This window comes from Ambystoma mexicanum, chromosome 5q (assembly GCF_040938575.1).
Source record: "Ambystoma mexicanum isolate Mex_15411 chromosome 5q, UKY_AmexF1_1, whole genome shotgun sequence".
In the NCBI taxonomy this organism is placed as follows: Eukaryota; Metazoa; Chordata; class Amphibia; order Caudata; family Ambystomatidae; genus Ambystoma; species Ambystoma mexicanum.
The window spans coordinates 818,138,908-818,156,285 of NC_090933.1; the positions used below are offsets into that span (position 1 = coordinate 818,138,908).

General features: G+C 51.0%; 1 protein-coding gene across 2 annotated transcripts in view; it reads left to right on the plus strand.

Moving 5' to 3' along the window:
• The window catches only part of WWP1 (WW domain containing E3 ubiquitin protein ligase 1), a 2,181,222-nt gene that overhangs the window by 1,011,965 nt on the left and 1,151,879 nt on the right, over window positions 1–17,378 (plus strand). The window lies entirely within an intron of this gene.

Sequence of the window (17,378 nt, forward strand, 5' to 3'; positions counted from 1 at the left end):
TTTGATTTTGTTGTTTAAGCCATTTACATTCCATGTTAGACAAGGTATACCACTACCTCCTGTTATAGTAATAAATCCTTTGTGGGCGTGAATGTGCATTTTCACGCCGGGTGCAGAGCCTGCGTTTCCTCTGAGACATGCTTTTTTTTTTTTGTTGATCAAATTGTTTTTATTGATTTTCAAATTAAGACAACATTACATTCAACTCTCTGCGGTACAGGGAAGGGATGTGGGAAGGAGGGAGGGAGAGAGGGGAAGGGGGGGGAAGGAAAGGGCAGGGAGGAAAGGGGAGGGGAGGGAGGAGAGGAAGCAATGGCCGAAAACAAATCAATCAACAACTTCCGGGGAAGATAATGGGATGGACAGAGAGAAACAATCAACACAATACAACCGATAACATCTATAAAAACAGCTTCAGGGACCGCGGTCCGACAGACCGACAAATTTAACATAGGATGACCTCATGGCATCGATTGTTCGTAACAGATTCAATGCGCCCACTTGTGCTGGGCGTCACTCAGTCTCCACGGTTACGGGGTCGCCGCTGGCACTTAGCTAGCCTCTTCCCACCTTCCCCATATTTTCCCTTCTTTTTGCGGGCAGCCTCTCGCTTTGTACACCCGATGCTCCATTACTGCACATATGTCCACGTCCGTGACCCACTGGTCGTAACTAGGTGTACGTTCCGAGCCCCACAGTTGTGCAATGTTCCGCCTGAGAACCGCCATCGCGGTTGACCAGAGCAGATTCTCATAACGGGATAGGTCCTTTTCACTGGAGATCCCAAGGAGGTTTGGGGCATCTCAGTATCGGCTTACCCATAACGCTAGATAGTTTGTCACAGCATTTCTGCCAGAGCTGCTGAATATGACTACATTCCCACAGGATATGAAAAAACATACCTTCCTCTCGCTTGCAGCGTAGGCATCTTGCGTCCGAGGCCTTGCCCCAGCGATAGAGGGCCACCCTTGGGTAATAGGTGCGGTGTAGGATCTTCAATTGCACGAGTCTGAGCCTTGAGGAGATGGTTGTTTCGAGGGGATTGGGTCCTTTGACGTATTCCATATCTATGACAGGTAATGTCAACAGCTGTGCTGCTTCGAAAAATCTTCTGCGTCTGTGTCCTGCGTCGATGCGCCGTCCCCGAGGACCTCCTCCGACGGACGACGTCACCCGATGTGATAAGTAGGATGCACGACGCCCATAGCCTCAGTTCCGTTTTTCCCGCGAACATGTTCGCTTCGTGAATCTCAGTACACCTCGACTCTATGGAGTTTGCTGTTTTCTTCTCAGTTCGTTGAACCTGTTCGGTTTTTTGTGAAGACCTGTTCGTGGCGATGTCTACTTAGTCTTCAAACTCGCATCCGGGCTTCAAGATATGCGGGGACTGTGGGTCCAAGATGCCGGTCACGGACTTGCACGACCCCTGCCGCTGGTGCCTTGGGGAGGCCCACGATACAGACGACTGTGTCGACTGCCAGTCGCTCACGGCCAAGGCCTTGCGGGAACGCAAGAAGCAGCTGTCGGTAGGTCGGGTGTCTAAGCCCCGGAAGTCGAGGTCTACGGAGCTTTCGACAGATGACTTGAGAGGCGACTCTCCGTGTCATCGTCGGAAGTCCAGTGGGTCTCCTTCCAGAAGTCGGTCTCCGCCGGCATCGGTCGCCTTCCCCGTCCTCTTCCGAGGACTACGTGCATCGCTTATTCCACCATGCAAGCGACACCGGAGGAATGGGCTTCCTTCGGGAAGCAGATGCTAGCGATTCTTGAATTGCAGGGCACCGGTCCGTCCGCGCCTCCGAGTGGGGTCGGTCGGCACCGGTCGAGAGACGCCGCTCGTACGCCTTCGGGCTCGGGTGGTCGGCACGGCTCGCGGGACAAGGGTAGCCGTTCTCGCCATGCCCGTTCCAAGTCCCGGTCCTCGATGCGCTCGAGACCGCATGATCCTGTGCCGTCTTTGAAGAAGACGTTGACGCCTGTGGCGCCGAGGTCGTCGATGATTTCTCTCGAGGCTCCGCCTCCGAGGTGGTCGTCGATGCTGTCGGCGCCTAGGTCGTCGAGAGACATGCTCGGAGGTCTGGCTTCGAGGCCTGTGTCAACGCCGTTGATGCTGGCGGCGCTGCAGCTGACGTCGTCGCAGATTCTGCCGGCGCCGACTCGTTTGGCACCGGAAAACGCCTTTCAAGGCGGTGGTGTCGGAGGGGCCTCTTGGCACGGGGTTAGCCCCTAGAAAGGCTCTGGCTAAGGTCAGTTACAGCTTTGGTCCCCAGATGTCTTCCTCTCACCACCTGGAGTACATTTCAGAGAGTGATGAATGCTCTGATGACGGCTTGGTTCCGGTTACGGTACCAGATGAGTTTATCTCGGGCCATAGCCAGTTTGATGACCTGAGGCAGTCACTGCATGATGCCAGTGGACTGGACATCTCTCCGGAGGTGGAGTTTTGTAGGCCGCAGCCTGGCACTCATGCCGATTCTTCATATCGGCGCCTTATGTCTCGGGTCATTGAGTACTTGGGTTGGTCGGCTCCCCCAGGGGAGTTCGTTCAGGATGATCTCACGGATATCCTTGATCTTGGTCCCCCCACTGACCCGGTATTGCCGTTTCATATGGCTGTGCAGAGAAGGGTGGCGGGGGCTTGGCCTGCTCCGGAGAGTCTCCTGGCAGTGGGCAAGTCTTTGTTGCGAAAATACCGTCCAGCCAGTAGCGACCCCTGCTACTTGTCCAGGCACCCAACTCCGGAGAGTTTGGTGGTGCAGGCGGCTACGGCCCCGGCAAAGCAGGCGTCGTATCCTACCATCCTTCCCGATAGGGACGACAAACGTTTTGACGGCTGGGCGAAGAAAGTGTTTTCTTCAGGGGGTATGGCGCTTCAGGTGGCCAACTCCATATGTGCCTTGTCTCGTTTCACACACTCTGTGGAACTGTGTTGCATTAGCGGCTTAACATATTCCCGAAGGGGACGAATGGGATGGTTTCCTTGCTATGGTTCAGGGTGGCAAGGATGCCATGTGTGAGGCCATTCAGTCGGGTTTGGACATGGCAGATTGTGTCAGCCGGTCCATGGCGGCGAGCACCGTAATACACAGGTTTGCGTGGTTGCGGAAGTCTGGGTTCGCTCCTGATGTGCAGTCCCGGCCCCTCAACATGCCCTTTGACGGTGAACATCTTTTTGGCAGCAAGGCTGACTAGAGCCTTGAGAGGTTGCAGACCTCCAAAGCTGCAGCGAAGTCCTTGGGCGCTGCAGTTCGACAACCTCCGCCTTTTCGTCCTAGGGGAAAGCAATGGAGGGGAGGTTCCTTTTGCTATTGCTCGTCCTTCACTAAAGCGAGAGGAGCTAGCAGTCAAAGAGGCCACCGTAAGAGTGCCAGAGGTGGAAACAAGGGTACTCGAGGTGCCAAGGCCGCTCGGGCAGTTGCCTCTTTGCCCTCGGGCAACGCCGCAGCCGCTACCACTCAGTCATGAGGCCAGGTCCCATGGTTCGCCGGTTGGGGGAAGGCTTGCGCAGCATCTTGTAGAGTGGCGAGCCATTACTTCAGATGTGTGGGTTCTGGAGATCATAACCCACGGCTACTGTCTTCCTCTTCGGCAGAGGCCTCACGACAATCCACCTGGGAACCTCTCTTTGAAGAGTCCGGATCCGCTCCTTGCGCAGGAAATTCAAGCCCTGCTGGAGAAAGGCGCCATAGAACTGGTGCCTGTAGCGGAGAGGAACAAGGGATGGTATTCCCCTTATTTTTTGATTTCCAAGAAAGACGGGGGATTGAGACCCATCATGGACTTGCGCGGTTTGAACAAACTCCTCAGGAATGACAAGTTCAAGATGGTTACTCTCTCTCAAGTCCTCCAGGCCCTTCAACTTCAGGACTGGTTGGTGTCTCTCGACCTCAAGGATGCTTACTTCCATGGGCCGATCCATCCCAAGCACAAGAAGTACCTGAGGTTCGCGGTTGGCGACTCGCACTTTCAGTTTCGGGTCCTGCCGTTCGGATTGACCTCCGCCCCGAGGGTTTTCACCAAGCTCATGGTGGTGGTAGCGCATCTCAGGAAAGGGGGGGATTCATGTCTACACCTATCTGGACGATTGGTTGATAAGGGGGAGCTCTCACGAGCAAGTCCTGGATCATCTGTCCGTCACCTGCCACTCCCTTCACAAGCTGGGCTTCTCCCTCAATTTAAAGAAGTCCCATTTGACACCAACGCAGCGACTCCAGTACATCGGAGCAGTGCTCGACACATCCCTAGGGCAGTGTTTTGTTCCCCAGGTGAGGGCTCTTCACATTCAGCAGATGGTGCACAAGTTTCAACTTGCCCAGAATCTCCCAGCGTCCGAGTTCTTGAGACTGCTCGGCCTCATGGCATCCTGCATTCTTTTGGTGCCAGAGGCTCGTCTGCGGATGAGATCTTTGCAGTGGGCACTCAAGCTCCAGTGGTCTCAGTCCTCCGGCAGGGTGTCGGACCCTGTTCAGGTGCCGCCCTCGGTCGCCCAGGACCTTCTGTGGTGGGCCGTCGAAGGCAATCTGATGAAGGGGCCCCATTTTGGCTGCCCTGGCCGAAGGTGACGATCGTGAGGGACGCATCACTCACGGGATGGGGAGCTCATGCCAACGAGTTGAGTCAGCGGTCGTTGGTCTCCGTCCGAGTCCAGACTCCATATCAGTCTGTTGGAGCCGAGGGCCGTCAGGCTTGCCCTGAAGGCTTTTCTGCCGACTGTGCGAGGAAAGAGTTTCCTGATTCTAACGGACAACACGGTGGCCATGCACTACCTCAACAAAAAGGGGGGGCAGGGCCACTTCCTCTGTGCAGGGAGGTGATGCAGCTCGAGTTCTGGGCCATCCAGCAGGAAGTTTTGATCTCGGCTGTTCATCTGGCCGGAGACGACAACGAGACGGCGGATGCTTTGAGCAGGCAGAGCATGATCTCTCATGAGTGGGAGCTGGCTCAGGAGATTCTCCTGGAGATCTTTGTCCTTTGGGGGGACCCCTCAAGTGGATCTCTTCGCCTCCAGTGTCAACCGGACGTGCGAAAGGTTCTGCATTCGTGGTGGAGTGGTCATTCCCACTGCTGTACGCGTTTCCTCCAGTCCCCGTCATCCCGCAAGTACTGCGGAGGTTACGGAGGTTCGGTTCCTGGATGATCCTCATTGCTCCGGCGTGGGCCCAGAGGACGTGGTACCCGAACCTTCTCGACTTGTCCATCTGCCCTCCACGTCGTTTTCCCTACCAAGACGATCTGCTCTCACGGGGGGGGGGGGGTGTCAGGTTCTCCATCCAGAGGTCAGATTCCTCAATCTTCACGCTTGGCTTCTGAAAGGTTGAGGTATAAGGATTGGGACCTCCCTGAAAACGTGATGGAGGTGTTGCTCACGGCCAGGCGGCCGGCAACAAAGTCTCTGTACCGTTGCCATTGGAGAAAGTTCTACGACTGGTGCAGAGTTAAGAATGTGGATCCTTTTGAATGTGACATTCCCATGGTTCTGTCTTTTTTGCTTTCCTTGGCCCACAGGGGCTTGCAAGTGGGGACCATTAAAGGTTACCTGGCGGCGCTGTCCATATTTAAGCGCTCGTCTGAGGAGTATTCTTATTTTAAAATTCCTTTAATTTCTCAGTTTTTGAAAGGGCTCACTAATGTGTTCCCTCCGTCACCTTTTCTGGTGCCTGGTTGGGATTTGAACCTTGTTCTTAAGTTTCTTATGGGTGCTCCGTTTGAGCCTTCGCATTCTTGCCCTTTGAGGCTGTTAACTCTGAAAACTGTGTTTTTAGTTGCGGTCACTTCCGCTCGCAGAGTGAGTGAGTTACAGGCACTTTCAGTTAAGCCACCCTTCAATGTGTTTCATAAGGACAGGGTTGTCCTTCGAGTTCGTCCTTCTTTTCTTCCGAAGGTGGTTTCGGAATTTCATTTGAGCCAGAAGGTTGTTCTTCCGGCGTTCTATCCTCCTCCACATCCTGGTAAGGAAGAGGAGAGGCTCCATAGGCTTGATCTTAGGAGAGCGTTGAGCTTTTATATTTCGCGCATGTCCCGGGTCAGAGTGGACGATCAACTTTTCATTGGTTGCGCTGGAAAGCATTTGGGACAAGCTGTGACGAAACAGACTTTGTCTTTTTGGATTATTTTAGCTATCCCTGAGTGTTACCGCTTGGCGGGTAAGGACCCTCCGGCTGGCTTGCGGGCCCATTCTACCAGGGGAGTGGCTGCGTCTACTGCCCTGCAGAGGGGTGTTCCTATTCGTCCCATCTGTGATGCAGCCACCTGGGCTTCAGTACATACTTTTGTACGTCACTACTCCCTCGATTCCATCAGAGGGCAGGATCTGGCCTTTGGCAAGGCAGTCCTATATTCCGCAATTTGATTGGGCATGCTAAATTTGTGTTCTAAATTCTTTTCCCACCTCCTTGCTTGGTACTGCTTTGGGAGTCTGTCATAGATATGGAATACGTCGGAGGACCCAATCCCCTCGAAGAACAACTTATTTTCTTACCTGGTAACGTTCTTTCGATGGGATGGTCCGACGACGTATTCCATATCGTTCCCTCCCTACCTTCCCCGCTGCAGAATTTCTTTTGCGATTGCAGCTTGCGTTCCGCAAGGCCTTGTGTGTCTGACTGGCAGAAAACTGGTGGCACACATTCTCGGGGGGGGAAAAAACTACAACTGAGGCAATGGGCGTCGTGCGTCCTACTTATCACATCAGGTGATGTCGGCTGTCGGAGGAGGTCCTCTGGGACGGCGCATCGACGTCATCGCCGCAGGACGCAGACGCCGAAGATTTTCCGAAGCAGCACAGCTGTGGACATTACATGTCATAGATATGGAATACGTCGTCAGACCATCCCATCGAAAGAACGTTACCAGGTTAGAAAGTAACTTGTTCTTCTCGCGAATACATCAGAGTCTCTACCCAGTCCTCAGGTTGAAGTGGACCCACATCTCGTTCCCACTTTTTCTGGTTAGTTCCGGTGTCGCAAAGGATGTTATCACATTGTACATGGTGGAGGTGACCTTCCGCTCCACCCGATCCAGGACTATGTCCGCTCCAGCGGGGAGCTTTCCGGCAGGTCCTGTGTAATCTGTTGGTGGGCCGTCCATGCATGATTCAGCTGCATGTAATGGTACCTCTCTGTATCCGAATTTCGATTGCATCATTTCAAATGTTGCCAGGTGGTCCTCGTGTATCACATCTCCGATACTGAAGATTCCTCGCTCGGCCCACTCGGGCCATCTGGGTAGCTTTTTTATTTCGGGAAGGCTGCAGTTGTTCCACAGGGGTTGGGCCAGCGTTGGTTTTCCGCCCCATCCTAGGTATTTATCTATGCGCTTCCTTCCATATTCTCGTTATATGCAATGCCATGTCAGGTTTTTGCGGGCGACCCAGGCTTCCATATAGGTACTCTAGTGACTCGGTCGTGGTGCTGCAGTTGAGACCCTTGATGTGTGGGAGGCTCTTGTCTCCATGGAGCATATAATTTAATACCGCCATCTGGCTGGCCCAGTAATATGAGTGCAGTCTAGGCAGCCCGATCCCCCCTTCCCAGATGGATCTCTGGAGAGTGGCAAGAGCAATTCGTGGGTGACCTCCTCCCCATAGCAGTTTCTGGAGGATACACTCGAGTTTGTGGAATTCTCGATGTTGGATGTATAGTGGAGCGTTTTGCAGGATGTATAAGAATTTAGGGAGGGTGATCATTTTGAACAGGGCCGCTCTGCCCATCAGGGTCAATGGCAAGGAGATCCAGTGGCGAGTGTCTTCTGCAAATCTTGCTACAAGGGGGGAGAGGTTCAGGGTTGTGTATTCAGTCGGAAGCTTCGTGATGCGTATCCCCAGGTATTTGAACTGTTCCCTTTCAATCTGATAAGGGCCAGTCGCTAGGTCCGCCAACGAGTTGTCTCCTATAGGGAAAAGGGTGGATTTGGACCAGTTCACACGTAATCCACTGAATACCTCATATTGTCCTAGCAGGTGCATAACTCTGGGGCAGGAAATGCTTGGGTCCTTTAGATAGATGAGCAGGTCATCCGCATAGAGGGATATTCTGTCTTCCCAGGTCTCGGACCAACGGTAGCCCTCCCAGGTTGGAGCGTTTCGCAGCAGGATCGCCAGTGGTTCGATAGCGATAGCAAAAACCATGGCCAATAGCGGGCATCCTTGCCTCGTGCCCCTTCCCAGACTAAAGAGTTCTGATTGGCAGCCGTTGACCCTGGTCCTAGCAACCAGGGATTCGTACAGCAGCCACACCCAACTCATGAAGTTCTGACCGAAACCCATGCAGCGCATTATGGTCCATACAGCCTCCCATCTAACTGAATCAAAGGCTTTTTCAAAGTCAATTGCTAACAGGGCTAACGGTCCCTGTTTGTTGTTGGCCCTTTCCAGAGCTGAATGTAGTCTGTGGAGGTTCATGCGGGTTGATCTCTGTGGCATGAAGCCGCACTGGTCCGGGTGTATCAGGGAGGGAATTACCTCTTGTTGACGATCCACTAGTAGTTTCGCCAGTATTTTAGTTTCACAGTTGATGAGTGAAATGGGCCTGTATGAACTGCATCTTTCCGGGGGCTTGTCCGGCTTGGGTATCACTATTATTGTCGCTTCTCGTATTTCTGGTGGGAAGAATGCCCTTTTCCCGTGCGTGATGATACAATCTGAGCAATTGTGGGGCTATCACATTGGTGTCCACCTTCAGCCACAGTTCCACCGGGAAGCCGTTTGGTCCAGGGGTTTTACCGGTCTGGAGACCAGACATGGCACTTAGGATCTCCTCTTCTGTGATCTCCTGCTCCAGCAGTTGCAGTTGCATCTCATTTAAAGTAGGGGTATCAATTTGGACCATAATCGTGGCATCCATCTGGGACGTGGGTTCACTATATAGCTCAGCGTAGTATTCTGCAAAGCCTTGGGTTATTTCCTGATCCGTCACCCTTGTTTTCGCTCCTCTAGTTTCGAGCTTCCGGACATGGCTGCATCCCTGCTCCTTCCTTTCCAGCCACGCCAGCATCTTGCCCGCCTTATTGCCTGTTTCATAGAGCCTTGCTCGCATTGCTGTATGCGCTTGTTTAGCATTGTCCATTGCTATGCTCTGGAGCCTTTTCTGTGCTAGTAGCAACGTCCGATTAGAGGCCGGCGTGTTCTCTATTACTTGCCTCTCCTCTGCCTGTTTGACTTGTTCCGCTTCGACAGTCTTACACCAGTGCTGCCTCTTTTTAGCAGTTGTCCATGATATTAGTTCGCCTCTTAGTACTGCCTTATAGGCTTCCCACAGTGTTTCCGGCTTTGTTGCCGTCTGGGTGTTTAGCTCGAAGTATGTATTGGTAGTCTCCTGTAGTCTGTCCACGAGCTCTGGGTCCCACAGGTAATAACTATTCAGGCGCCATCTCGGCGGTGGGAGCCGCCGGGATGTTATGAGCAGCAGTTCCACTGGGGAGTGGTCAGCGATGCCTCTGGGCAGTATGTTTATTTCATGTGCCCTATGTAGATCCGTTGCTGGGGTGAAGAAATAATCTAGCCTGGAGAGCGAGGCATGAGCCCCTGAGTGGAACGAGTACGCTCTAGTGTCTGGGTGAGTTCTCTCCATACGTCGCACAGGCCAAGTGCGTTGGCAAACGTGGCCAGCTTGGTGGGGACGTTGGGGTTTCTGTTGCGTAAGTGTGATCTATCCAGGGTTACATTCATCACTTCATTGAAGTCACCCCCTAATATCATTATCATGCAGGTGGAAGTATCATTAGCAATTAACGGGGCAATGTTAGTGAGTAGTGGCTCTAAAAGGGTTGGCGGGGCATAGGTGGCTATCAGTGCAATGGATTGGTTCCATAACACGCCCGTCTCATATATGTATCTGCCGCCTGTGTCATGGGTCACCGTATTAAGGTGGAAGGGGAGGATTTTGTGTATAAGGATCATGACGCCTCTAGAGCCTATCGTAAAACCTGAGTGGAATATCAGTTTATAGTTCGTGCGTCTGAATAGGGTACATTCTGTGCCCGCGAGGTGGGTCTCAGATAGGAACACTATGTTGGCCTCCCGTCTGTTTAGGAATTGCCGCACCAGTCGGCGCTTGACTGCATTGTCCAGGCCATTGACGTTCCATGTCATGAGCCTCAGTGTTCTGAGGGCATCAGTAGTACTGCTATGTGCTGCCATGTGTGCTAGTGGTGATAGCGGCTAAAGTCGCTGCTGACGGCGTTGTGCGCCTGTTGCGAATGAGCCTGTGGGTTACTGACTTCAATTCTAGCCATTTGTCCATGTGAGTTTGACTGGTCCTGTCTATAGCTGAATTTAACAAATCCCCGGCCCCCCACCCCATACTCCTCCCAAATAGAAGCATCCGTCGTCCGAACAAAGAACCTATGGTATCAACTGGACACCTCACATGCAATGAACTTAATATCAGGTACAGTTGGCCTTCCCCTGCTTGGAACCTAAGGGGAAGGTAATACACCTCTGGAGGTAGACCCTGGGGGAGTCTTCACGTATGATGCACGCGGAGATTGTTGCGCTATCGGGGGAGGGGCTCTCCTTGTGTTGCGAGCTTGGGGGCATACCGCGGCCGCTTCAAGTAGGTGTATGCTGTCTGTTGTTGCGTGTTTGTGTATAGTGTAGGAGGTACTCTAGTTTGACCTGGATGTACCAACGGGGCTACGGCCTCTGGTAGGCAATGGGGCGGGGGTCAGACCCTCAATTCTTCTGGCTGGTCCTGCGCAGGTGGTCGGAGGGGTTCTCGCTGTTGGTCCGGTGGCGGTCTTCGATTCCTCCCCCTATTTTTGCGGGGGTCGACCAATCTCCGTCTGTGTTTTGCTCGGCCCAGCACCAGGCCTCCTTAGGGTCAGTGAAGTGGACTGTTGTGCCTTTGTGGTAAATCTTAAGTTGCGCAGGGAAGAGCAGGCTGTACTTCACTTCCATTGTTTGCAGTTGTTTTTTTAGGTGGTCGAAGGATTGCCTCGCCTTTTGCACCTCCCTAGTGTAATCGGGGGGGAAAAAGGCGATTTTGGAGCCATTGAACGTGACGGTGCATTTGGCGCGCGCATGCTGCAGTAAGGCATCACGGTCCCTGTAGTTTAAAAATGTTGCTATTATAGTGCGTGGCGGGGGGCGCCGGGTGCTGGTCTGCCCGTGGGTACTCTGTGTGCCCTCTCTATGGAAAAGAACTTGGAAAAGGCGTCGGGTTCATCAGGTCGGTCAGCCACTGTTCTAGAAAAAGTTCCGTGCAGGCGCCTTCTGCCTTTTCGGGTATACAGAGTATGCACACATAGTTGTGCCTGGATCTACCTTCTCCATCTTCGATTCTGTCCTCCAGCACTTTCAATTTGGATGTGGCGTTATGGAGCTGTTGTTGCATGTTATTCATTCTATCCTCTGTATTAGATATGCGATGCTCAGCCTCCCCGGTACGTGCCGTTAGTTTTTGGAGGTCATGCCTGAGGAGAGAAACATCCATGCTTATTCTGTCCATTTTCTGCTCTATGGACGTGCGGGAGTCTGCTATGGCAGCCATAATGTCTTTCAATGAAATCCCCTGGTCTGTTTCCATCTCCTCCGAGGATTGCGGGTGGAGGTCTGGCAGCTGGAGCAGAGGAATGGTGTATTGATCCATTCTGCTCTGTGTGGGAAGTTTCCTAGACTTCTCTTTCCCCATGATGCCGCATACACTGGGTGCTTTCAATCCTGCGTGTTGGGCCCTTTATCGAGGTTGTCTCACTGCGTGTTATGTTCATGCACCTATCGCACACTGGAGGCGTTGTGGTTGTGATGATGGACCTCCGTATGGGGTACTCTGGGTGGGGTCCGAGTGTTTCGGCCGCCCCCAGCTGCTTCCTCTTCTTTGGGTGCAGAACCTTCTAGTTTATTCCACCCTTAGTGGTGCCAATTGGGGATGAGTCAGGGTGTTTTGCTGCCAGATGGCTTGGTGGTGAGTTGGATGTTTTGCCCTTTGGATCCCGCCCTCGGCGGTTATCTGCTTCGTTATGGCCAGCTAATTGGGGATGCCATGGTCCACCTTGCTCCGGTTGCCTCACGAGCTACGTGGGCTTATGTGGGTGAGCGGCCCAACTAACTTCCACCTGGGCACTGCTCCCCCCCCGCGCGCCTCTTGTCCTCTTTACCTTGCCGGTCCTCTGGACCTGTGGCTGTCGTCGTGAGGTCCCGTTCAGTGGGTTGTTCGTGCCGTTTCCCTGCTCCTGGAATCTCCTAGGGTCGCGCCTCCGGGGAGCTCCTTCCCGTGTCTCTCGGTGTCCCAGCTGACCTCAGCGGTGCCGTGGTACACATCCAGGGCTAAGCGCTCTCCCAGCAGAGGAAGTGCAGGTCTCCTACACCGGCCCACGGGTCCGCACATGTGCTGTTGCGACAGCGGCACCCGCGGGACTGGACTGCAGACGGGCCGCGTGGGTCGCAGCGGTTCTCCCCTAGTTCTCCTCCTCACTCCTGCGCCGCCTCACTCACCGCCGCTATCGGGGGGCAGGGCCCGCAAGGGGACACCCACCCGCACCCCTCTCACACACCAGCGGTCCTTCTCCGCCGACGGCGTTCAAGTCTGTTTCTCCCGTTGGGCCACTTGGGGGATGTGCGCCGTTGTCGGGGAGCCCGGGGACCTCTCTCTGGTGGATACTCTCCCCGTGTCCTCAGCCGCGCGGGCCCGCCAGAGCCCGCTTGCCTATCGGGACACCACCGGGGCCCCACAAGGACCGCGCTACTCTTGCACTGTGATCCGTGAATCTGCAGCGGCCTCGCTGCAGTCACCAGGCAATCCGCTTTACGCGCCGGTGGCCATTTTAAAGACAGGCTGGATGTTGATCGCCGTCAAACTTCTTACAGTCGTCTCTCATCGATTCGACTGCGGTTTCCCCTGCTCTGCACCTCGTTTGTGCCCAAGGGTGTCCGGCGCCCCTCAGGGTTGTTTCAGCTCCTATTTCATCGAAATTCAGGCTATTAACAAGAAGCGCTGATGACTCTGATCTGGAATTCCATGTGCACATATATTGAAATAGTTTTGAAGGACAAAAAAAACCTCTGCAGCTTTAACCACTACTGAACACTGCCTGAGAGGGAAGGTGTTTTGCATAGGTGGGTCTGGGAGTGGTAGGTTATAGCAATCCCTGCTTAGACCCAACTATCAGTCTGACATCTCTCATCTTGGGTTGTTCGCTTTGTTGGAGCAGCTCTCGATACTATCCACCGGGGTTGCACCTGGAGACCTGTGGGTCTCTACTTGATTGGGGGGTGGGTAGTTGAATTTTGCTTCTGCCTGCGTTGAGGTTTATCATGGTCAATGGTGAAATGAGAATCCAGTTCCATGCATCTTGAGGATTAGTGAACATTTTTAATTTCCCCCTCCTGATATATTTTGAGGTTTCTAGGGAACAATAATGCATATTTGACATCCGAGTATTGTAATTTCTTCTTAACAGCTTCAAATGATTGTCTGACTGACTTGGTGAAGTTAGGGAATTTGACTTTTGCTCTGTCCACCTCCAACGGTCCTCTCCTTCTAGCCGCCTGGAGAATCGCATCGCATTGCAATAAATGAGTTGTTTAGCTACTATTGTCTGTGGCAGGGTCCAAAGTAGAGGTGGCTTAGCTGGTACGCAATGGGCTCATTTGATCGAGAAGCTGGAGAGGCCCATGGGGCCCACAATGTTTGTGAACCATTTCTCCAAATAGTTCAATTGAAGGACCCTCAATTTTCTCTGGAATTCCAAAGATACGAACATTTCCCTTGGCGTCTTCTGCCGTGTCCTCTAATATCTTGTTTCTGCTGAGAACCTCAGATAGTTGGTGTTCAACTGAATGCTGGTTTTCTTCTGAGACCGATTCACTGTTGCAACATTCCCTCACTCGTGGCAATTTTTTGTCAATCTTGACGCAGCAATGGTACATCGATTCCAATAGTATCAATCTTGGTATCCAAAGAGGTTCTTGAATTTGTTATAGTTTGCATCACATCTGTGTCTCAGTGTCTTGAATAGTCTTGTTGTGTTCGCCCTCTGTGCTTGGAATGTTCAGGGAAGTCATGGCCTGGGTAGTAAATTAATCAAGTTTGCTTTGATGGCCATTCTTCTTTGGCCATTATGAACACAGCCCAGTTTAGTATGCTATGGTCTTAATGCGTATAGAGGTGTGGTGCCCCTGTCTGATGTCTAGTGTCAATCTTTCAGATGTTGTAGAAGAATAATCAATGTGCTTTGCCCGTGGGATCGAATTGGCCTAATGTGCTGCGTATGGTAGGCATTTGTCATGACTGGAACATTAGGTGATGGGATATGAGTTATCTAGTATAGTTCATGAAGGTGGGACAATGCCAAGTCACACTGCTTACTATCCCCTTTCAACCAAGCCAAATGACCGGGGTTTATGCATCTCCACTTCCTTAAATACAGCACAATGCAGGAGTCAAGTGTGCTTTTATATTTTAAGTGTGCTTCTCCACCTTCACACTGCTTTCCCCCTCACTAACATTACTCATACATCCCGTCCTCTTTCCTCCATCCTTGTGGGCGTCCCCCGGCACAGGGACAGTACCGGAACCTATTAGCAGCGAACAATATGAGCTTACCTTTTAAATTTAGTATAGCGCGTGGGGGCGCTGCCCCCCGCCCTGTAGGCCCTGCCCTCTGGCTCCTCACCCCAGTCCCTTTTTCCACTCAGACGGGAACAGACCTGGGATCTTGCGCAGCCATTTTTTAGTGTTTCGCGGAAAAACCTCAAAAAACAACTGGCTAGCAGAGGCTACCCAAAAAGGATAATTGATTCCAATTATAGGAGAGCCCGTAACATCCCAAGGAGCACGACTCTCCAACAACATCCTAAACCACCTCAACATGACAATATTATGGCAGTTTTGAGTTATTCACCTATGGTGAATAAACGCAAAAGGAAATAAAGAACCTGTGGCCTATTCTCAACAGCGGACAACACACCCTGGAAGAACCAAAATCCACTCTGAAACGGAGAACAAATATCAGAGACAAATTAGTAACAGTATTACGTGAAGACAGAGAAAAACGTCCTGCAACGATTTGGCAAAGCAGCATTCCAACAGGGCATTCCCCATGTGGGGCTTGCTCTATGTGCCAACAAACGGAACGCACAAAGGAAATTGATCTTGGGTTACACACTCCATGGATTTGACTAATTGTAATACGTCGGGAGTTATATACTTGATAGTTTGCCCATGCAACCTGAAGTATGTAGGCATGACAATGAGACCTATTAAAAACGCATGATAGAACATCGGTCTTGCTTGAGGACTAGAAAACTCACAGCCCCAATGGTTAACCATTTCATATCAAAAGGACATGGCCCTGAAGACTTCAAATGGACTGTAATTGAAAAAATACAAATTCCCAAACGAGGTGGTAATTACCATAATATTCTTCTCAGGAGAGAACAAAATTGGATTTTTAGATTAAACCCGCATAAAGGTGGTTTGAATGAACAAATCCAATGGAACGAGTTAGCGGTTTTCCCACGTTAATCTTTCTACGGTTAAGTGTACTCTCTGTGGGAACCCAGATGTTATGGTATCACATGTCATGTGAGACTTTACAGATTTATGGTTAGAGGGTTTCCCAGCGTTAGCAATTGTCTTCCTGCCTTGACAATGTTGTTTGTCTACAAGGCACTACGAATGTTTTTGCCAGCCAAGTGTGCACCCTGTTAATCTATCTATGGTGAAGTGTATTCTCTGTGGGAACTGAGATGTTATGGTACCATCTGTCATGTGAGTCTTTACAGAGTTATGGTCTGAATGCAGATGGTTTTCCAGCTTTCACAATTGTTTTCCCTGCCAATGGTTTTTGTCAACAAGGCACTATGAATGTTTTTTGACAATCAAGTGTGCACCCTGTGTCAAAGAAAAAATGTTCCGTAATGAGATGCCCTTAAGTTATCTATTGAGTCTCTATAGAAACACTCACCATCTCAGATATATAGGAGATTTCATGACATGACATACATATCCTCAGCCTGCCTTTATATATCAGAACTTTAGGGCACATTTTTTGCTAGGACCGCCAGACACGTCTATTCATTTTTGAAATTTCATCATTTGTTAATGGATCTCATCGTGCCGATAAAATGCACCGTTATTTTTAACATTTCTCACACAGCACATGCGTATTAGTGCGTCATGACATTTGACTTTTCCTTTTTCATAATGGGACACAGAGTTGTTTACACACACTGGTAGTATCTAAGCAGCCTGACCCAAGATGGCGACTTACATGGCCAGCATCAACATGGCGGTGTGACCATAGAGCTCTGACGGGCGTAAGTAACCAGTATACCATACTGGCCTCACTCAGCCTTTCACAAACAGTAGCTGCAGAGCGACCAGCGCAGTAGATTCGACAGAGTCCAACAGACGTCAGGACCTAGGGTAAGAGTTAATCCCCTTTTCATCCTCCCTTTCCTGCTGTTTTATCATGTCGAGATATGGGCACGACAAGCTTTACTTCCCTTTAGTGTTTCTGATACGCTTGCGGTCTGTTTTTCCTTCAGGAAATGCACACGCAAACAAGAAGCCGCTAATCCAGCTGATTTCTTTTTTTTCGGCGCCTCCAGCCTCCTTTTTCCTCCTACAATGAGCAACGTGCTGTGAAGAAAAGCACGGGCTGGTAAGCACTTCCAGCATATGCATCTGTATCATTTTGAATATTAGAATGTGATAATAAAAGGGCCAGTAAATGGTAGCCATTTATCTATCTTTTTTTCTATTGGCCGCATCTAAATAGGAACTTTACATTCTGTGTACCTATATTTGTACCAAGAATCTGCGCCTCATTTTATGCATGGCGGTAAGAAAAATTATGTACACCTCTTGCACAAGAAGGCTATAAGGTTAACCAATTTTCACATAATTTCTGCATGGGCCGGAACGTGAGGAGCACCCCTGAGCACGCCCCCACCCCCTTTCCTTGTTGAGTGCTACAAAAGGCGCTAGTTTGAAAACAAAATAGTTTTCATACAGTTGAATAGTCTTGTTATATCAGTTGATACTCGCTTAGAATTTTCAGATATACAATTTCCCAGCACTGCATGCAGAGGAACAAAGTATAAGTACTACACATCAAGGGGCTTAACTAGAGATACTCCCCTTTTGTTTGTTTACTTCTCTTTAAGAGTAAGAATACACACCAATGGGAGAAAAGCTTTCCCACAAGGGAGTCAACACCCCCCGATGAAAATAACGACCTGAAGAAGATGACCTAAAAAACTATGGTTATGAAACCGGTCGTCCCTGTTACAGCATGAGCTGGTCTCATGCCCTTTTATGATCTATGTAATAAGCAACCTGGCATAGACTGAATGAATTCAAGTAGACCTGAGTTATGTATTAGGTCTTTTTTATGAAGCTTATATGTGTGAAAATTGACCCTATTGTTAAGGAGCCTTA